Consider the following 23,902-nt stretch of genomic DNA (forward strand, 5'->3'; position numbering starts at 1 on the left):
ATTTACCAGCACTCCCTGATCTAAAATTTTATTAGCTTTTGAGTTAGTATTCCAAGAATACAGGGGAGAGATTCTTACCTTAACTTTATTTTTAAGGGTAAGATTTAAAATGTTGATGACTTTCATTTAGAAAATCATTTAGTAAGCAAAAATGAAAATGTTACTGATCTATGCTCACAAAATGTACATCATAAAACAAAGTCATAGTCATCAAAAAGATTGCCACACACTAGATCTTGTCTTTTTCTAATTCTATGGCAAATGTGTGTGTGTGTATGTGTATATATATTTATGATTTCAAGTCTCTGCTTAGTATAATAACTTTCAAAACAACTTGCCAGCAATAGAAAAAGCACTTTGGAAAGGGGATGTTGTATTCATCCTTCGTTTTTGAAGAAGACCATGACATCAGAGAAATGATGACATGCCTTGTACTTCACTTTGATTTGAGTGAGTGAGGGCTGTGCAAAGTCACCAGCCTCACTTTCTCCTCCTGAGTCATCTGGATCCAGTAACCACATATTCATCAGAGTGACTGGAGATGGCCCAGGATGCAGCGAAAGACCTTGGCCTTTTCAGGCTCACATGCTCACTTAGGGGAAGGTAACACCCATTGAGTGGATGGACCTCTTTAAGAAGTGGTCAGGGAATGGCCCTTTTAATTAACCAAAAGAAAAAAAAATAGCTAAATCAGACTAACAGGGAAACAGAAAGGGAATGAGTACTCCATTATAAGAAGTATTAAGGAAAAACTGGAATAACTATGTATCCAGTGTTGCAGAAGAAATTCATATACTGGGAACTGGATTAACAGAGGTATCCAACTCAAATATAGCTCAGTCCAGACTAAACTATAATTAGGAAATGTTTGACTACACTTATAAGAATTTAATACAGTATAGGTAATGTTAATTTGTGGTTTTTTAATTCAAGAATTATGTGCAAAGTTCCTTCTATTTGAGTTTGACATCATTGAACTAGATGACTCCTAATTTCTTGAATGAGGTAGTAGGAAGAAAATTAAACTTGGAGTAGAAAGGCTTGGGATTTAAATGTGGACTCTGAAGCTAATTATTTGGTTTTAGGTGAATTAAGAATTGACCATAGAGCCTCAACCTGCTAATTCAACATTCTATGAATTCTCATCCTTGACATCTCATCTTTGAGAGGGATGATTTTCTTTAATGGAACATATGAAATAGTCAATTTTTGATTGTTGAAACTTCAGAGAGAAGAGAGTTAAAATTTCATTGAGCCATGTTATTGGTAAATTTACTTACTAAATGTATCACTTGATTTTTTTTAAAGTGACGGATATGGTTTCTTGTACATAATGGTGATCACTCAAATAAAGCATGAAACCATATCAAAACAAAGTGTGCTTTCAACGTGGCAAAATTACAAAGAACAAAAATGACTCCAAAGAATTAAAATGAGAAGCCACTTCTAATCCCTTGGTTATATAAGAGTTCCAAGCTTATAAAAAATCACGTATATTTTCAGAGACTTTTTTGATATATTGATTGGTTTTGCTGGCTTTTTCTCTTTCTCTTTTTCTTTCTTCTTTAAAGATATTCTTTGTTATTTCGGATAGTGCTCTGGGAGGGGGAAGGAGAAGGATACTGGGAGAAATGTTGGTGATGTAGAAACTCAAAGATATCAATAAAATTTTATTTTTTAAATGTTATTTCCAATACACTGAAATGATTACAGATCATTGAGAAAAGAAATAGGGTAAGCAATTACCTGTCAGTAGATGTATGAGAAATTTAAATTTTGCTTTCAGCATTTGCCAAATCCTTCCATTCCTACCTCTTAATTATGTCAGTTGCATTTGGCCCCCACTCTTCCTTTTCACTGACACCATGCTGGTTCAGGTCCTCATCTCTTCTGCAGAATATTGTAATAACTTCCTTATTGTTCTTCCAGTTTCAGTTTATCTAATCTCATCTCCAAACTGCTGCACCCCAAACTACTACACCACTCTGAGTACTCAAAAGCCTTCAGTGATCATTAACGGCTGAGGAAACTATAAAATCCTGAATCTGGTCTTCAATGTCTTCCATAATATGACTCCACTACCTATCTTCCCTTATCCTACTCAATTCCCTACAAGACTGCTATGTGTTATACAAGTTGCACTACCCTCTTCCCCACTCTCTTCCATACCTGCAGACATTTCTGTGCAATGTGTGTAACATTTCCTTGTGCCTAGAATGGATTCTCTCATTTTCTTCCTTACCTACATACAGCAAAATTCTTTCCTTTCTTAAAAGCCCCCAAAATAGTGCCACCTCCTCTATGGATCCTTCTTTCACCCATCGCCCCAGCTCCAAATGAAAGCTATCTATCCCTGTTTAAATTTCTCTTGTAATTTTGCAAAGATGTGTCATTTGCTCTCATTTCACAGGGTTGTTGTAATGGCCAATAAAATATGTGTAAAGAACTTTGCAAACCTAAAGGTACCATATAATTGTTCATACTTAGCTATTTTCACACTCTTTTCTATGTCATAATCATTCACGAATTGGTGTATGGATCCATTACATTCTAAGTTTCTTGAGAGGAGAGATCGTGTCCTGTCTGTTTTTTGTAACCTTAATATCTAACATAAAACCTTTTTGCATAGTAGGCACTTAATTTGTGTTTGTTAGCTCCACGAGGGTAGGGAAATATTTTATTTTTGTTTTTCAATCCCTAGCACCTTACAACAGTGCCTGGAACATAGTAAGTGTTTAGAAAAATATTTGTTGAGTTGAAATGAATTGAAATTAAATTGGACTTCTTATAAGTAAAACTCAATTGATTTTCCATAAAAACCACTGAAACTAAGTCAAAAACAATAATAACCCGAAGTGGGTTGGCCTCAGTCGGTGTAGTTCAGTGAAAGAAGTCAACCAGACTATTGATGGGTTGTTTGTAAGTGAACCCATAGTCATAATACAACCAATTCACTGATTTTTTTCCTACCTTAAAAAAATAACTACTACTGCACTCCACATTAGTGAATGGAAAGGGCAAGACCATAGGCAAAGAACGGATAGAGAAACCTACTGACCAGTATCAGGTTTTAGGAATAAATAAGGACCTTAAGAATTAGTTTTATGTTTTCCTTTTGTAGGAAAATAATGATCTTATCTAAGAAAAGCATGAGTGCAGTATACATATGGCACTCTTTGAAACTGCTTAGCTATTTAAAATAAACTTGACCCTTGGTAAATGTATACTAGCTAGTAGGTTTTAGTAGGTGTCCTTCAGGACCCTCTACAATGCACACGATGGCATTTGTCACTTTGTTGATAAAAAAAGCAGAATGTTTCTAGCATCCTGGTGTGTGTGTGTGTGTGTGTGTGTGTGTGTGTGTGTGTGTGTGTGTGTGTGTGTAAAGCAAAACAGCATGGTGCATCAAAGGCATGTTCAGAGATGTGACGTAAATTGAAATGGCAGTGTATCATAATGCAGCACAACAGGTGCACAAAATAGATGTTCAAAATGGTTTCTATTATTTGGCTTTTTTGGAATCAAATCAGAATCAAGAACAATAGTGGCCATTTCAGATAAATTACTTCTGCACATTCTTGCAGATTGAGCAGCTGGAAAGGAGGGAGGGGGAGGTGGGGGTGCTTGCTATTTGGAAGGTGGATGCAAATACACTGTGTATACAGTACATTAAGTTTTTGCCTTTCATATGCACTGATAAAAGTAGCTTCCTTATGAGTATTACATGTTTTATTAATACCTCATTTAAACAATTAAATGGCACAACTCTGGAGGCAGTTGCTAAGATAAAAGTTTACAGACAATCCATTATTTTGCTCAGACAGCCCTTTTAAAAGCCCATAGAGATGTAATTTAGTAATTTAAGTCCTATACAGGGTTTTTGAATAAACTATTACCTATCCATACAATTTTGTTCTAGGTAGTAATATTATTTTCCCCTTTCTCTGGTGTCCCAGAGGAAGAATTATTAATGATTTTAAGTGGGGGCGATGGATCTAGAGTCCTTTTTCCACATCATTATCATCTACTGCCCACTCTCTGGTTGTTTTAGTTGAATTCGAGATGAAATTTTTATATGGGAAAGGAAAGGCTTGTTATCTTTTTAATCCTTTATGCTGAAATACTCTATTTTATTAGGTATAATTCAGAAAGAGAGCTAGAGAGGGAGAGAGAGAGAGAAAGAGAGAGAGAGAGAGAGAGAGAGAGAGAAAAGGAGACAGAGTCTGGTTAAGGGGGATATATAATTGGTTGTAGTGGGATTAAACTATTATTAGTATACACTACTAATGGATGACCCACAAAGAACCCATGGCAAAGCCATTAATGAGTTATGAAGAAAAGTAGGCAAGCTGAAGAGTATTTCCATCGTTACAGTACTACTTATAAAAACAGAGTATTTTTCTATCATTTGAAATGAACAATAGGCTCATAATATATGTCAACTGAGTTATTTTTTTTCTAAAAATGAACTTTTTAAAATTTTTTACTTTGGTTATATATACCTATTACTCACTATCTGATATTTAGTTAACAGAATAACCAAACAGTGATTTCTATATGTGTCTGATGATAAATGCAACCAAGAGATTTGATATATATATATGTACTCACATATCTGTGCATGTATATGCATATATGTACATATATATTGCACACATGTACATAATATACTACATACATATATATTTATATTATATGCATATATGCCAAAATATAGAAAATAACTATATGGTATGCATATACATATATGGTATAGTATATAGAATAATAATGACATAGTATTTTATATTTATACTTATGTGTGTATATCTATATCTATAATTATACACACACTATATATATATGTACATATATACACACACATATGTATATATAGATATATATGTCTATATACATATATATATATTACCCAGATCATTCACAACAGGGATTTCCATCATTAGTCGGTGATCATAAATGCAACCAAAGAGATGGGAGCACAATAGAAGTTTTTTTTTAAAAAAAACTTAAATATTAAGAATTTTTTCAAAAAAGTAAAACAGAAGCAGTAAATCACAGTGGATTTTTTTTATTTCAGTGCTAAAGTATTTCAATGTCATGTCCTTTTGTCGCCATCATAGATGAAGACCAAATGCAAAGTGAAAGTGAATAGATGTGTTAGATAATATACTTAAGTGTATTTGATGGTAACTCTTTGGTTTAAATGTCTATCAGATGGATTGGTCTCCAGTTAAATTGTGTAAATACATACAACAAATCCTTTGCACCTTATTTTTTTCTACTCTTTACAATAAGACTTCTTTTAAGGGGACGTAGTGTAGATTTAATGAGGCCAACAATGAAGCAATAAAATAGCATCATTGACTTTTCTGAGCTATTTCCCAGTACCCATGATATGTAATTTCAAGATATGCAATTTCAAGAAGGAATTGCTGCTACTTTTACTATAATTCATAATTTTGAATGTTTGTAAAGTGCCTAGAGTTCCCCAGAGAAAAATCACTCCATAATGACGGTGATTACTCCGAGGCTTCTGTATTTAAAGTTGTGTAACAATTAGTACTTGAAGTCTTAATCAAGTGCAAAGTTTGAATAATATTCTTCCCCAAGTGATTTTCCCCCTATAATTTGTATCCTGGGTTTGCCTGAATTTTCTTGGAATTCCCTCCATCTCCCTAATGTCCTGCCTTTCCAATACTAAATACTTTCTCTAAGGATGAAGGAACGAAAAGATGGTATTATGACGGAAACCAAGTTTTGACCCTAAATGCAATGTTTATGTAAATACTTTCACACGATAAAGTGTTCAGTTATGTGTCACACATAAAAGGTCTGGAGTCCAACTCCCTCCCCACAGAAGTAGGGCTCCACTTTTTGATGTTGATTTTTGCTTTTAGAAAATGGGTTTCAGTTTGCATTTATAAGCTACCAGGTAAAGGAATGAAAAGTTCTTTGCGTGAAAAAAAAAATAGCATTTTAAAGATGTACAAAAACTTAGTGTTGGAAGCGATTTTCTCTTTTTTATTGCTTTCCAAGTAAAAACTCCATAGACTCAGAAGCCAAAGGGCCTTTTGAAAAATGCCACTTTTAGGTTTCAGCCAACAGCCACAGCTGAACCGACAAGGGAGGGTTCTAACAAGACAGTTGCTAGCTGCCGGCTACAGTTCCCACTTTTGTTTCCTATGGAAACTAACATGGGGCAAATTGAAAGAGTGATTATTTTAAGACTCCACTGTCTTTCCTGATCCAGTGTCTACAGTATTTTCATAGAAAATGGGAGCAGGAAAGGCAGGGGGAGATGTCAGACCTTGTCAGTTTCAGCTGTGGTTGTTGGCAGAGAACTGAAAGTCCTATTTTTCAAACAGGCTACAGAAATCTGTGCCATTATTTTTTTACTTTTAAAATGAAAATGCAAGTTGAACATCTACTACACCTTTACCTGTCCCTTCTTTTCTTTCTTTGTGCATTGCAGTGTGCCAAGAGGAAAAATGGTAAAATTCTTCCATGATGGTGAAGGACTGCCCTACCCAAACTTACACCAATAAATCATCCCAGCACTGTGAGTTCTCTTTAACTGATTCTCTTTACCTATGTCTATATCACTGGATTTATTGGTGATAATAGTCATCTTAATTATTCAGAGGATGACAATCCAGCTGGTGGATTATCCAGGTCTTTTTCACCATTACACTTTGCTCTCCTTTTGCCTGCTATTAAATATTTTGTCACTCATTAATACCATCATCAAAAGACAGGGAAGGAAAAATAAGAAGAAACTTAAATCTACTGCTATGGATAAGCCAATGAAAGCATTCATTGGTTAGAATGCTGAAATTAGTGGTTTGAATAAAAGACTTTATTATACGTGTACGAATTGCATTTATCATATCTGTACATTTCTACTTCTGTAAACATACTTTTAATTGACACATTTCCTATATTGTAATCCTGTATTTTTTACTTTCATATTCAGTTATTTTTGAAACCCTATTTATTCTCAACATTTTCTATTGCTATATAATAGTTTGGGCAATGCTGCATTTTTAATGGGAATTTTGTTTTTAGGATGTTAAAAATGCATCTTTCTGCACTTGGGATGGCTTCCTTAGAGAGAGCTATGCTTCCACAGATAATCACTTCTTCAAGATGAATCCAGGGACTTACAAGAAAGCTTCTTTTCAAAAGAAAAAAATCTAAAACTCCACTAAGAAAATTTCTGTTTTTTTTTAAAGAATACTGATTTGGGGGAGGGAGGAAGGTCACATGTCTGGGAATTATAAGAAGAACCCTTGGTGTGGTTCCAGTTCTAGGAAGGTCATCCTGCTATATGTTTCCTAACTGCAAAAAGAAGCTTGGATGTTTGCTCCCTTTAAACATTTCAACTACTTTTCTCAATACCCTTTTAGATTTTCTCTTGCCAAGTCATTCAGAAGTTTTCTTATCCCTCTTGATGTAATGTAACCAAAATTTTCATCTTAAATTTCAAGCTTCAATCAGTTGATAGTGAAATATTTAGTATATTCACATATAGCCCCACCTTATCACATTAGATTTTTAGAAGGCTAAATATCAGATTAGAAGGAAACTGAAGTAGTTATATTATTGGTAGGGAAATGTGCCTAGAGAAATTATTTATGGTGTGTATAAAGAAAGGAAAAAAAAATCAAATATCAGATTTCTATTTTCCAAGGAGAATGCTGTGTTTCAAGAGAAAAGTAAGAGACAGACAGCCACAAGATTAGACAATCATAAAATACCACCTTTCAAATAGTATACTATTGATAAACAAAGGAAACACAATTATTTAAACCATAGAGGGAAACAAATGCCATAATACACATGTGGAAAAACTAAAATTAGTACGATAACATCGATTCAACAATCAAGTCAGTTGGACTGTGAGAGGCGAGATACAAAGACAAAAGGTAAAAAAACTTTCTGCCCTCAGAGAACTTGTATTCTACTGGAGGCAAAAATTATTGAGTGATGATATTTGAAATGATAATGATATTATAAAATTCAACATATCTATAGTATGTTAAAGAAAAAAGTCAATTTACTAAATAAAAATTAAATATTTGAATGGTGTTAGCCTTTTACTTTAAGTTCTAAAAATGTGAATGGATAACCATAGTGGATGAAAAACAAACTTAAACCCAAGTAAGCATATAGAATTCACTGTTGCAATAAAAACTCAGAACAAAATTAATCTAACATATTTGATAATAGGTATAATCATTATTGTATTGAGGAGTAATTAGGCATAAATGATTGAATGAATAAAGCATTTATTAAGTAGTTACTATGTGAAAAGCACCATGGTAAGTGCTGGCGATACAAATAGAAAACACAATTCCTCTCAAGAAATGCATGTTCTAATCAAGAGATGCTACATATAGAACTTTCAGATGCTAGTCAGTTGGAAAAGTCCCATAGTCCTTAGGATGAAATAGTAGAGAAGATATTAATGCCTCGTCTTTGATGTCACTTCCACTGATAAATCATGTCACTCTTTGATATCAAATGTCACCATTTGACAGTACCAAGGAGTTTGGTGACAATCACATTCTTTTCTAGGTCTTCAGTAGCTATAGTCACAGCACTTACAGGAGCAATTGCTGGGAGGCATCTTATCAGGGATTTCTTCCTAGGATGATGGCCCCAGAAACTTGAATGAAGTGTTACTATTCTAAAAGAATTTGGTTTCAAGGTCCTGTTCTTTCTGCATTAGGGACAAGGGGAAATGGTGGTCAAGGTGGTGGTAGCGTTAGTGTTTTGACTTGCTTGGCACATGCTGCCTTCTGTCTCCCCCTTCGGGTGCCTTGCTGTTTCAGCTAAGCTGGCTTGCCTACTAGGATGGTTTGCCAGTAGGTATTTGACAGCTGGTGGGCATGAATGGCCCCTTCTTCACATGAATTACTTTCCTTAATGATAGTTGTGAAAACTGACCTAGAAGCAAGACCAGTGGTTTTGAGGGGGTGCTGTCACTTCCAGGGCTCTAGTGTTCATCTGCCTCTTGGTGGTCATTGGTCAGCCATTGTTGCTGGTAGTAATGAAGAAGGTAGGTTACTTCTCTACAATAATTTCCTCTCTAAATAGTAGCTGTAAGAGCCAGACTTAAGATCTTGTGCTTTGAAGGACATTATTGTTTCCAAGGCACTTAAACTCATCAGGGTTTGAGGTGAGATGGTGGCCAAGGTGGTTGTGGAGGCTTGACTTGACTGGCACATGCTGCCTCCCATCTTTCCCTCAGGGTCTCACACTTAATAAACTAATAAATAGGAGTTCATGTAAACACCTATAATTACTATTAGTTTTTCTTTTCTCAATTTGTTTTGTCTCCAGAGTCTATAATCAGCATCAACATCAATGTTTTTTTTTTCTGAAACTGTGTAGCACTTAATCATTTAATTCCACAGACATATATTAAGCACTTACTTACATTTTATTAAGTACTTCTACTATATAGAGAGATTGTGATAGACACAGGGAAGATACAAAATGGCTGTGTGTCTACACACATTCCTGGATCTTATTCTACCAGAATTACTATTCTTTCACTATTTACCTTGCACAGCCCTTCCTCACTCAAAACAAAGTCAAGTGCAAGTCATGTCATCTTTTCTCTGATGTCATGGTCTTCTTTGAAAATGAAGGATGAACACAGAGAGACCCTCCCCATGACCCAAGTCTGAGTTTCCCTATGTTCTATTTGTAAACTCCCATTCTTCACATACACTGCAGCAGTCTTTGCAGTTCTAATTCCTGCTTCCCACTCTACTGAATTTCCTCTGTTCAGGAGAATTTACAGCAGCATAAATTCTAAGCCACAAAGTTGTGGATTTTCTGCCTACAGGATTGTCATTATGTGAAGAGTGAGGAAGAAAGAGCCAGTCCAGGTTGGTGGAATAATGTAGAGAAGCTTCAATGAGAATGAAAAATGGCTCACTGAAATCCCAAAGTCTTGTAGATGAGGAGGGGGTTAAAATTAAGAGAACCAAAAAAGGAAGGGTGGGAGCTATGCTAGGCAATTTATTATGATTAAAACGAGTTTACTTTAGCATGGGATGGTTCTGGGAATAAGAGGAAGACTCTCCTATTCCAAAATATCTCCTTACCAGCCTGATATTGACTGAAATTGCTGCAGCAAAAAATAAAGTCTTTCATCCTACCTAAAAATGCTTTAAAATGTGAAAGGATGAAAGAGCTAACACTTTGCTGTGAATAAATTTCCAACCAAAGTGTAAACAAGATCATACACTTTTCCTATTTTGATAGGTAAAGGGAGGAAGTTAGACATCAGAATAGTACTGGTTACCTGAGGGGCAGGGAGAGGTCATCCAGAGGGAAAAGGAAGAAAACCAAGAGGCTGGAGATTCTAAGTACAGACTGGCATTGTTCATCCTCATCTGTGTATGGACAAATAGAAGCTATGTATAATTGTGTTTGGTGTCCTGCCAGACTGTACAGACTTTAGAAGGAACTGATTATTTGTCTTTTTAAGAATCCTGCATTGTACTTTTGTGTCTTAATAATTAATTAATAAAGGAGACAGAAGAACATTTCTACATTTTGCTGCCTATAAAATCACTTGCATTGGATAAAAGTGATATTTAAAATTTAATTCTTAGAGCAAATTATAGATTTCCTCTTATCTTTAAAATCTGTTTATGTGAAAAAGTCACTCATTGTCTTCTCTTCTACATTTTGAAATGTGACAACAAACTCCATTTATTACTGAGAGAGAGACTGAAGGAGAGAGAAAGGAGAGAAAGAGAGAGAGAAAATGAGACAAATGTGATTAGTAGGATCAAAAATCTTAACTTTTCAAATATCAATTTATATTTTAAGAAGAATTTGTTTAAAAGAGAAAAACGCACATTTCATAAATAATTTTCAGATATATCCAGCCTCCAATATATCTATCCTATCTGCAATACTTACGTTAATATTGCACATTCTACATTGTCCTTCTCCTATTGAGATCCTAGTGTTTGTTACATATTGACTACTATGATAATTTCCTTCCTCTGTGAGTTCAGTGTCTGGTTTACAGTGCCTCTCATCACTACAAACCCCTGCCATCATAGTAGGATACTTTGACATTTATCCTTCCTCAGATACCCTAAACCTCCCAGTTTCTCAATCTACTCACTTCTCATGACTTAACTCCTCTTCACCTGTGTTTCACACAAAAATGACCATACTCATGATCTTCCTGTCTGCAATAAGAATTCTACTTCATAAACTTTGAAATTCTTTTAAATGATTATAATCATCATTCAAGGAAGCTAGATGATGCAGTGACTAGAATGTTAGACCTGGATTCAGGGAGAATCATCTTGCTTGGCCACATTTACCAGTTGTGTGACTGTGGCCAAAGGCTTTGACCTTGTTTACCTCAGTTTCCTCACCTGTAAAATGAACTGGAGAAGAAAATGGCAAACTATTCCAATATCTTTGCCCCAAAAAGGCCAGTGGGGTCACCAAGAGTTGGACATTACTAAAAATGAATGAACAGTAATAAATCTCATTATACTTTTCCCTCTCTCATATGACTTATAGCTCTGTTTTTCACCTTCTCCATGACTTCTAATCTCTGCACCACCCATTTCTTTCCCAGTCCATCATTCTTGTACTGGCTGTACTCTCCTCACTTTTCTATCTAACCAGTTCAACTGTGCCCTATTCTCTATCCTCAAAATCCTATCACCAATCATGCCTTGCAAAATTTTAACCTTGAACTATCCCAACTGTCCAATGATTTTTCACTCTTTCACTTTTCACACTTTTTCACTTTTCACTCTTATTCTTATTTAAGAAAATCTTGAAAACTGAGTTCCTTCAGCAACTGGGAAGGTAGAGTAAGGAAGAAAATATGTATATTTTTAAAGTCCTCCAGTATGAGGGCAAGAATTGTAATGGGAAATTCTGTGAGCCAGGCACTGAGAATGTCTTGGTAGCCATTGGAACTGGAGGAAATCACAAAATTATATTGTCTGGATCTACCACACATTTATATTACTTACTCTCAACTGAACCTTCATCATAGCAATCAGTCCTTTTATACTTTCCTAAACAAGAGGTTATCAAATTAACCATTGTCTTTCAAAGATTCTAGTCTTTACTCAAGCCCCTTATAGCCTACCCTTCACCCCTTAGGTGAGTATCTTGCCTCATCCTTCACTGAAAACAAAATTGAAACCATTCACTGACAGCTCTCATTTCTCCCCTACTACTTATCTCACATCATTCAGATGTGTTCCCTCTTTCTTTCCTATTTAACTTTTCCTTTCAGAAAGAGGTAGCCTTTCTCACCAAGGCAAACCCTTTGACATGCACCCTTGAGTCTGTTCCCTCCCACATTCTCTAGTGTATTACCCCCTCTATTGTCTCTGCTCTCTAATTTTCAGTTGAAAATTCTACATATCCAAAACAGAAGTTACTCTCTTTCCTCTAAAATTCTTCCCTCTTCCTAACTCCACTATTACTGGCAAGAGTGCCACCATGCTCCCATTCGCCTACTTCACAACCTCAGTCTCAACCTTTAATCTTCACTTAAACTCATTCCATATATCCAATGAGTTGTCAAGTTTTGCCTTCTCTACTTTTATAATATCTCTCATAGTGTTCCCCTTCTCTCTACTCACACAGTCATCCCCTCTTTCCTGGACTATTGATCTCTCTGCCCAAGTCTCTATACTCTCCAATCCATATTTTTTTCACCTGTCAAAATTATTTCCCTAAAGTAGTGGCTTTGGTTTGGCCTTCATTCTGGAAGAGGATCATGACATCAGTGAGATGATGACATGACTTGCAATTAACTTTGATTTGAGTGTGAGAGGGCAAAGTCACCAGTCATCTGGGTCCAGTGTCCAGATATTGATCAGGATGACTAGAGATGGCCCAGGATGCAGTGGGAGACCTTGGCCCTTTTAAACTAAGGTCTTTTCAAGTTCTCACTTTGAGTAAGGCAACATCCATTCAGTGAATAGCCCTCTTTAAGAAGTGAGTCAAAGAATGGCCCTTTTAATTAAAAAAAAATCAAATTGGGAGGGGAAGATCCTCAAGGTTGTTGGGCAAAATGGAAACAGTTATTATTTACATTCACTCTGAGCCAGAAGGACCAAAAAATAGCCATAAGTGGTGCTTAGGCAGGGACCTATTATATTATTGTCCAATCCATGTGATCCAGAGAGGCTTGGTCTTTGAGAAAGAAATCTATCCAGTAAACTCTAAGTTAAATAGATAATTTTTGGTCATCCAAATTTACCTGCCTTTGGGAAGAACATCCTCAGGTACTGGGAAAGAAGAAGAAAGGGAAGAAGAAGGGAGGGGAGGAGAGGAGAGGACAAGATGAGTTTCCCAACTAGAACTGGCCACTTGGGTCCTCTTTCAGGTTGCTTGAACTACTCACTATTCAGGTAGATGTGACATGCAATTGACTTTGACTTAAGTGAGGGAGACCTGTGCAATTTCCCTGAAGTGCAGATCCGACCAAGCCACTCTGAATCCCTCTGTGCCCCCCATAATCCCCTCTTCACACTCATTGAACTTTACTGGCTACCTATGACCACTAGAATTAAATATCAATCCTTTGCTTGGCTTTTAAAATCCTTCACAACCTGGTTCATTCCTATATTTTCAGTCTTTTTATACTTCAAAATTTAACTAAAACTTTACCTTAACAAGAAATTTTTCCCATACCTCCCCAATGTTCCTTCCTTCTAGTACTCTCTCTCTGCTTCCTCAGACATGATGATATTCCTCAGTGGTATGTAAACTTCTTAAAGAAAGGAAATCTTATTCCTTTTTGTCTTGGTCCCTCTCACCTAGAATAGTACATTTTTCATAATAAACAATTGCAATTGTTTAATGAAATTCTACTGAATTTAGGATAAAGTTCTGGGTGAAATTACAAAGAAAGTAATAGATATATTTGATTCTAAGAATTTACAATCAAATGGTTCATTTCAAGTCAATAAGAACAAACTACTACAAATTAAGATTCATAATTGGAGGAATATAAGCATAATAACTTCTATTGTTTTGGATTTTTCCATTTATAAATCATTTTTGTCACAATAACCCAATGATGAGACCGATATTACCATCTACCTATCTCATAAGATTGTTATGTGCAAAGTACTTGATAAACTAAAATTATATATAAATGTGATCTATCATTATCCTCATTTTATACATTAGACAATCAGGATTCAGAAAAACTGTTACTTGCCTAAAGTCATTCAATTAGTAACTGGCAAAAAAAGGACTCAAATTCAAGTATTCTGATTTTCAGTTGAGTCCATTTTCTGTCAAAGCTATAACTAGAAACTGCTAAATACGGCTTTGCCCACAGGTGCCAACTACCATGTTTCCTCTGCACAGTGACAATTTTCCCCAAATTAACTTTGCAGTTGACTGACTTGCTCTGCTGGCTAAAGGGTATTTACTCCACCCTGTATCACACCACGCCCTATTATGCCATCATCATTATCCTAACTTCCTTGTAGTGCGGGTGAGAGTCAAACATCTCCCTTCCCAATACATTTTCATCTCCAGCCAGACTGTCTTCTTAACCACCACTATCCAGCCCCACTCCCACTAGATGTCTTTTTTCTCTCTCATTTTCAATGGAATATCTCTAATTGCAGTTCTGCTTTCCTTTACACCACACTCACTTGTGGTGAATAATTTTGAGTGCCAAGAAGATAAGAAGAACATTATGACCATTATGACAGTCTTACAATAAGTGACTCATTTGGATGTCTAATACTCTGTACCTTCCTATTTAGCATTTCATCAATTATTTAAAGATCCAATTGTCATAAAATTACTTGGGAAAAAAATAAGATTATCCTGTTAAATGTAAGCATATTGGTTCGTTTTTGTACTACCAACAACTAACCTTTACATATCCATTTAAAAATTATGACCATCCCTTATAGTACTTTTTAAAGCAATATCAATCACATTTCTTGCTTCTGACTCCTTGTCTTTACTCACAAGGCTTAGTTCAGAAGCTAATCACCTCTCATATAGATTATTGTACAAGTTTCCCAATTGGTCTTCCTGCCTCACATCTCTCAGCCCTTATGATCCTCCTACATATACCTACCAAATAAGTTTCCTTAACCACAAACTTGATTATGTGACTTCTCTCCACTCAACCAACTCCAACAGCTTCCATTTGCCTCTAGGCTAAAATATGAATTTCTTTGTTTAGCTTTTAACACCCTATACAACCAGGGCCCAATCTATCTTCCTATTTTCATTGGATTTTACTTTGCTCCACATTCTGCAATCCAATCAAATTGGCCTTCTGTCTGTTACTCATTCATAATACTCCATTTTCCATTTCCACTGGCCATCCCTGTGGCTTAAACGAACTCCTTTTTACCTGTATTTAATAAGATCCCTCTCTCTCTCTCTCTCTCTCTCTCTCTCTCTCTCTCTCTGTCCTTCTCTCTCTCCCCCCTCTAAAATGAAGCTCAAGCATCACTCATATACATGAAACATTTCCTCATCTCCCCAAATGCAATTGTCTTCCCCCCAAATTTCTTTGCAGTTTTTGAATATACACATATAACGTATGCACTTATTAGCTTTGCATTTATGCTATGTATGTTTTATATTTATCATCTCCTTCATTAGAATATAAGCTCATTGAAAGTAAGGATTGTTTTATTCTTAGCACTTGTATGTCAGCACTTTGGCATGATGCCTGATACTGTTTCATTGTTGATTAATCTTTTAATAGATATATATAAACAACCATAAATATTATTAGATTACTAGATTCAATAGAGAATTCTTAATTCATTTTACATCACAATGTAGTTAATTATTTAATGTATAGGTATGTAAATATGTGTTATGTTTTATAAGTTTTCATTCATTCCTTAGATTTGGAATATTTTTGATGATGATATAATTAGTTGATGTTGTAGTATGTTTTTTGTTTCTTTTTTTCCATTCTTCCAAAGACAACATATTTTCATTCTCTCTCTCAGAATTTTGCTGACGTGGATTTTGTGGATTTTGTGTATTTTATAAAAGTTTAGAAGTATGGTCCAAGGGTGACTACTCTGTTTAAATCTCTGTCAACATACCTACTGGCAGTCTACTCTATGTAGGTTTATCATTTTGGTATTTTCATTCATTTAAAGTTAAATGTGACCTATGGTATTTTCCCCTGGTTAAAATGGGTACAGTCATTCTTAACTGAAAGATCAGGTATTACACACATACATACATGCAGAAAAATTTAATATAAATTAGTACTTTTCTGGCATTTCAAAAAGATTTATTCTTTTAAAGTGAAATGTGGATTTTGTCCATTTTGGGAAACAGCAGACTTAGGTACAATGGTAAATGCTTTTCCATGATGAGTTTAAAATGTCTTCATGACATTTGTTGCTCCATAAATTTGAATTATTCAAACAGAGCAGGGTCTAAGCTGTTTCTGCATAGAGGATTCAAGAATTCAGTCAATAAGCATTTATTCCATATGCCCACTACCTACTAAGCACTGAAGAGGTGGAGCACGTACAAAGACAAACCCAAACAATGCCACCCTCAAGGAACTATATTCTGATGCATGAAAATGATGGGTATACTTTGAGATCCCAGAGTAAAGCAGAAATAAAGTTAGCCTGAAGAATTCAGATAGAAAAACCACATCTGTCTGAAATATCTGAGTAAGTGAGACCAAGGTATATGTTGGCTTCAATTTTCTGGACATAGTACTTTTATGTGGAACCCCATATTTCCATTCATTAATAAAAGTTGGCTAGAAGAGTAAAAGCGTTCATGTTTCTTACAGGGACAATTAATTTGCCAAAAAGTGGGTAGTCTCTTGCTACTAGGTGACAAGGTAAAAGCACCAGTGTTACTTTTCTATATACCATCTTACTAGGAAAAATGGACAGCATAAAGATAGAAAAAGAGAATCACAAATTTAGAAATGTCCTCAGAAGTCACTGAATTCAGCCTCTACAAAAATAGAATTTTTCCATACAATGCTACTGACAAATGTTCTCCCGCTGTTGGCTTGAAGACACCCAGTAAGTAACCAAAAGCTTGCTGCTTTCCCCAATCATCCCCAAGACAATCCATTCCATTTTTATAGTAGTCTAGCTCTTAGCAAGTTTCTCTATTGAGCTGAAACTGAAACCTGCCCTGCCACAACTGGGACTTTCTTTGAGGGAGATTTCTACCCCTCACCCCTTTATCACAGTGTTCTTCATATAGTAAATTCTTAAATTTCTTAAATTCTTAAGAAATGTTTGTTGGTTATGATTTATTGTTCCTCTGGGATCAAGCAGAACAAGTCTAATTATTCTTCTATGTGACAGTCTCTCATACCTATTTGACCTAAATTTCCCCTTCTTTGAATCAAACATTCCCCTTGCCCTCCTTGTCTTCATATGATATGACCTTTAATCCCTTTTATGATACCAGTCACATGTGTGTGTATGTGTATGTGTGTGTGTGTGAGACATATTCTCTGACTTCACCCTTGTGAAGAAGATAAAGAAATAAGATCTCACTGATGGTGCATTTGGAAATTCTTAAATGTCTGGACTCAAAAAGTCATGATTCATTAAAAATTATTGACCTAATTAACTCATTAATCATTGTTGACTTAGAGCAAGATCTCTAGTAAGGTGTCACAGAGGACCTGAGTTTATATCCCAGGTCTACCACTTACTACTGTGTGACTTTGAATGAGTGACATACTATTCTGGGAATCAAGTTGATCATCTATAAAAGGAAGAAGTTGGATTTGATGAACATTAAGTTGCTTTCTCATTCTAAGTATAAGGATGAATGATACACATGGAAGAGACTTGTTCCAAAACACAAAGGTCTATTTTTCTTTCAATAAAAGGAGAGAGTGAGAAAAAAAATGGAGAGAAAATATGGAGAAACTGGGGGGAAACACATTAATTAATCAGTTTCGTCTCGTTAAAATAGTCAACAAGATCGTCTTCTAACAATGAATGAATTCAGGGGACTGCAACATTTGAGACAGAAAGTAAGAAAGTAAATAGTTTGGATTTACCTTAGATATTTACTTTTCCTAAGGCCTAAAATAACTGAAATGTGCTCTCAGAGTAAGGTGAGGACATGATCATTCCAGAACAATTAAGAACTTCCTGGTGGTCTGGAGGAGAAGAGAGGAGAGGGGCTGAATTTCCCTGTACTTTAAGAAGGAATAGTGAGGGAGAAGCAGTACCTTCCCATTACTGGGCACCCAGATGTCAGTCACCATAAGAATTTGATTAGTGATGAATCTTCCACCCATGATTAGATAAGCCTGAGAGCATGTCATTTTTTACATACAGAAAAACAATTTGTTTTGATAACTATAATGTCCTAATCTATTGTGTCTACTTCCATATCTGTAAAATGAGGATCATTCTTGCACCACATACTTCCCAAGGCTATTTTGAAGGAGGCAGCTTCTAAATCTTAAAGTAGCTTAGAAATATGTTATTGTTATCATATATAAATAAATGAATGGTCACACAACACAAATGAGAGAACACCAAAACTAAATTGGTTGGCTTTTGTAAAAGACTCATGAGCATAAACAATTTTATAGTCCTTTCTTTTACATATTGATGCATAGACCAGTGTAGAACAGAGGAAAGGAGAAAGAAGGTTCATGGATAATGGAGAATGTTTCCAAGAAACAACATGATCATCATTTTTGACCGAACTAGTGAGAATACTGTCTCCAAAAAAATGCTAATTGCTTCCAGACCTCTGCTGATCATGCTTCCACATTTTTTAAAAAATAATCATCAATTTAACCATTATTTTTGCCAGACTATTTCTCAAAGCACTTCTCCAACCACACTTTGTAAGCTGGTCATTGATAAAATAGGAGTAACCACAGCAATAACCAGTGTGGTTTCAAGCATCAAATAGCCTTGTACGTGCAGATGAAGGAATCTGTGATGTTGAAGTACTACATCATTATTGCTAATTCTGTCACTGATACATTCATTCATAAATTTTAAGGTGTAGTTTTGGGCAATTATACTTCACAAAACTTCTGTGGTAAGTTTGTGGTAAGGGAAGGAGCACTGGGATCGTAACTGGGAAAGACTTTGGATCCAATCCTTCTTCCAAAATTTAAGTCTTAAAAAGCCATGGTGTAATAGTCAAATTACTTAATCTTTCTGGGTCTTAGTTTTCTCACAATAAAATGAGATAAAAATATCAGCATTAACTACATGACCAAATTGATGTAAATATCCAACATTTTATCTAAGGCAAAATATCCGGTTCTACCATATCTTCATTCTTCTTCAGGCTCCATTCCTGACTCTGGTCTTTTTCTATCATGCCTTCACCACCACCCCCTTAGTCTTTTCTTCTCCTTTCCAGCACCCTTTTGTGTAGTGTTTTCCTTTTAGATTGTAAGATCCTTGAAAGCGGGCTTTCTGCTTATAGTTGTGTACCCAATGCTTGGCACTGTGGTTGGCACATGGTAAATAATAAATGCTCTTTGACTTGACTTTATCAAATGAGACAATATCTGGAATTCATTTTATAAATTATAAAGAATTATGTAAATATTAGTTCTTATTATGAAAATATTCGGTGGTTTCAGTCATTTCCAACTCTTTATGACCCCATTTGGGGTCTTCTTGGCAAAGAAACTGAAGTGCTTTGCCATTTTCTTCTTCAGATCATTTTACTGATGAGGAAACTGAGGCAAAGACAGGAGACTTGCCCAGAGCACACAGCTAGGAAGTGACTGAGACCATATTTGAATTCAGTTAGATGAGTCTTCCTGACTCCAGGCCAGTCACTCCGTTCACTGTACCACCTAACTTCCCCATTTTGAATGGTTTTAAAGGGAGAGAAGGGTGCAGAAAAATCAAAGACTACCAAAGAGTTTGCTCCTGAGTAAAGAGGATAATAAAAATGAACAGATACCTAAAATAGCCTCACTGGCCTCACTTCTCCTGAATGGTTTAGGACGCCATTTACTTTTACTAGAAAGAGACAAATGACAAAATCTCATCAAGACTTATTTTAGTTATATCCACATACAGATACAACTTCTGGGGTGTCCTTATTGTCAGTAGAAATCCATCCCAGTCTCCTATACCCTCTACATATTTTGTCCAGTATAATAAGAATTGATGTTTCGAATGATTACCCTGAGGTCCTGCAAGGTCTTGAATCATCAAAGAAAAATTCAATTATATTCAGTGTATTGGACTGACTAAGGCAAGAAAGTAGACTAACACAGTTTATAAAGATTTTTAACATCTAACATCGAAGCAAAAAGTTTTCTATTTAACCCTCTGTTAACCAGGAAATAGAACTAACCCAAGCTCCAAATACTTTAGTTAATTGCAGTTATAGAACAAGCAATTGGGTTCAATAGCAGAGCATTTATAATTCATATTTTGCTGACAAGAAAATTTAATGTTCAACCAAAATCCAATATGCTAAGGCAGCCTAAGCAAAAATTTGAGGGAAAAGAAAATAAATATCTGCAGTACAAGCTTTTGGTACATTTACAAAAAATTTCACAAAATCACGTTTATCCCAAACCATCAGTGAACTATTAATTAGCCATGCTTGAACTAAACATCAAAGTAAATGAATGCTAAAATTCTGTGTCCTAGTATCAGTTCTTCCTACCACACTTTTATTTCTAATTAATTTCTGGTATAATCTTAGATGTTTCAATTCAATTCTGGTGTACTTTTGAAAAAATATGTTGTTGAAGTTGCACTAAAGCCTGAACTGTGGATTTGGCATTCTGGAAGATCCTATGATAGTGCCTAGACCACACAGCAGTGGGAATGTATACTTTAAAATAATAGACTAAATGAAACGGCATATTAGTACAACTCTTTCAACCTGCTACATTCAATCAGAGTTATATACTACTCTTCTGAGGCTTTGGAATGAGCATGTCCTTAGAATGAATCCAAACAAGGGACAAAAAGCCTTTTGTTTCAAGGCTCCACAAATGTGGAATCAGTCACCAGTTGATTTAAGAACAATTGGAAGCTTTTCCTGTTTTAAGATAGAGCTGAAACAATACCTCATGATGACTAGAAGTTGTTGTAATTGTTTTAATTGATGTTATTCTTGAGTTATCTCGGTTTATTGTTTATTTATATGCATTTGCTTATCACAGGTCATGCTTGAAAATGGGCTTTCAGCTCAATTTACATACCCAGTTAACAAATAAATCAATGTATGTATGTATATTTTTCAGCCACACTTGTTTATATCAGATGGTCCTGCCATATGTATTCTACATACATTTCATGCCCACATGTTTATATCACATGGTTAATCCATCTGAGATTGATTTCTTTCAACTTGACTTTTAAGTCTTCTGCAGGACTAACAGAGCAAAGACACACCTCAAAATGCAAGTTAAATTATTATTTAGCCATAGAGAAATAAAGGTAAACTTAATGTTTTAAAACTATTGGACGTAGATCTATTTGAAGTTGTTTCACTATTTGTATGTTGTAAGATTTTCCTGGAATATTATACACTACATACACACATACACATACACATCTATACAGACATATGTGTGTGTTATGTACATATACTCCACCACCACCGTGATACATAGTTATTTTAGATATGTGTGTGTCACACACACACACACACACACACACACACACACCATTATACACTAATTTCACTAAAAGTTTCCCCTCCCAATTCCACCCAGCTCCATTGAGGAAATATAAATAAAGCCACTGATTCCACATTCAAAATACATTCTAGCAACAAGCATTATATCACAACTGATTTTCAAAAATGAGCTAGCTTTACAGACTATTTAAATATGATAAATGTCAGTGTATGTATTTCTACCTGTCTTTGCATATCCCAAATCATGGAACCAACCAACCAACCAATATACAAAGAAAATGGAGTGAGAAGGAAAAGAGTCATTATTTCATCTATTCTATTTACAAACTCACAAGACAGAAATGCACATCTGGAAAATGTTTCCCTCAAAGCTTCATACTAACAATATGTTAATTCATAAATAATTGCAGTCATGCGATCTTCCTTGATAGCAAGCCCTACCTTTGTAATCTCGGACACCATTGTACTTCATTTAGATCATACAGTTATGGTAGACAAAAGCAGATTTTATGAACCTGATACATTGGTATAGAAAATTATTTCATCATTCATAATGAAAAATAATTCCATTTACAAATAGCTTTGGGGGATTCATTGGGCACTTGCAAGAGTAAATGTGCTGGAGGGCTTAGATATCTCTTCTAAAGGGTTTATTCTTGAAAGCTATATACCAATTACATTTTGGTTTTAAAATGTCAAAAATTAAACATTTGGGGTATCCTTTTATTGTTCTTAATATCTAAGCACAGCAGTTTATAAACATATCTTTGGAGAAAGGATTGGGAGGAGGGAAGGGTTGGGATGCACAGTGTGTAATGTAGTATGAAAAAACCTGAAGGAGCTATTAGGGTCCATTGTGTCAATCCAGCTGCTACACATGCATACCAAGTCCACGTGTTAAAAACGCTTATGAAGTTTTTCTTAGGGAAAAAAATTCCATAAGTACACAATAGTGCAGTTTAAACCTTCATCCTTTTTCTACTTTCAAAAATCTGTGTAATTTAACATCATTCTAAGTTTTTTTTTATTTTTTTTTATATTTCCATCTTTAAGCAGTGTATTTATGTTATTTTCTGAGTACGGCTAATGTTGATATTAATCTGCTAACTTCCATATCTCTTGACCAACCACATGTGATTGGTTAACATGGAGTGGGAATTTCACTTCAAAAAGCTAGTGAATTTGTGGCATGTGGCAACTTTAGGGTTGGTCTCAGTTGCTTAAGATTGGGTGTAACATTTTTCCCTACATAAATTTTCTCAGGACTTTTTTTTCACTTCAGGCAGATCTTTTCCCCATTCCTTTTATCCAGCTAAATTGTGGTGAGAGATGCATATTTTATCTAAAACATTATATTTCATACTTTCCAATGTTGGGTAATGTTGAAGAATAGCTAGTTAATCCTGGCATTATCAAGGGGTGAGTGTGTGTGTGTGTGTGTGCGCATATTTGTAATTAAACTATTTTCCAAATATCTACTTTGTAGTATAAAATCTAGGGTATATTTTGTTATATAAACTACATGCATTCTAAGACAATTATAATTTTGACACCCCAAATTATGAACTCCAATTTACCTACTATGATGACTATTTCAACTTGTTCCATTTTTGGAAATGTATTAACTTTTTTCAGGATATTCTAGAACTATTTAGCATACTAAAAGAGTCTAATTTGTTAAATGGACACTAGTGACCAATAAGAGTCAATGAGACTCCCAACCATCTACAATTTGAGAGCTAGAATCATGTTTGCCATCTTGTTAATCCCACACAGCTTCCCCAGGATATTAAAAGGATTTAACAAAATCAGAACCTGCAGAACTAGCAAGTAGCACTGTGTCCTGAAATAACTAAAAGGTGAAGACTATAAAAGACAATTTTTTAAAAAATAGAAGACACTCAACTTTAGAACATGGTAGACATTAGATATGATTTAATTGACCCTGTCTACCTGTCATTTTATAGATAAACTCAGGGCTAAAAAGATAGAGTGACTTGACCAAGGTCACACAACTAATCACAGGAACAGATTAACAACAGCAAAAATAACTAGCAATTATATAGTCCTTTAAAGTTTGCAGAGTATTTTATAAAATTTATGTTTTCTGAGACCTAGCCCAGAGCTCCACTCATTGGTTTATACTGGGTATCCAGGAAAAATCAAAGTTTTAATCTAATAAAGAAAATAAATTACATCAATGTTTATTTTTCATGTATGAGTTATGGGTATCTACATTATT

The 23,902-nt window shown here is 35.1% G+C and overlaps 1 long non-coding RNA gene across 2 annotated transcripts in view; it reads left to right on the top strand.

The window, feature by feature from the left end:
* The window catches only part of LOC140512578 (uncharacterized), a 91,189-nt gene that overhangs the window by 11,349 nt on the left and 55,938 nt on the right, over nt 1-23,902 (top strand). For both annotated transcript variants that reach the window (XR_011969840.1, XR_011969839.1), the window contains exon 2: nt 6,473-6,559. This is a non-coding gene — a long non-coding RNA (uncharacterized lncRNA). The remainder of the gene's footprint in view (nt 1-6,472; nt 6,560-23,902) is intronic.

This window comes from Notamacropus eugenii, chromosome 6, assembly GCF_028372415.1.
Source record: "Notamacropus eugenii isolate mMacEug1 chromosome 6, mMacEug1.pri_v2, whole genome shotgun sequence".
NCBI classification, from domain to species: domain Eukaryota; kingdom Metazoa; phylum Chordata; class Mammalia; order Diprotodontia; family Macropodidae; genus Notamacropus; species Notamacropus eugenii.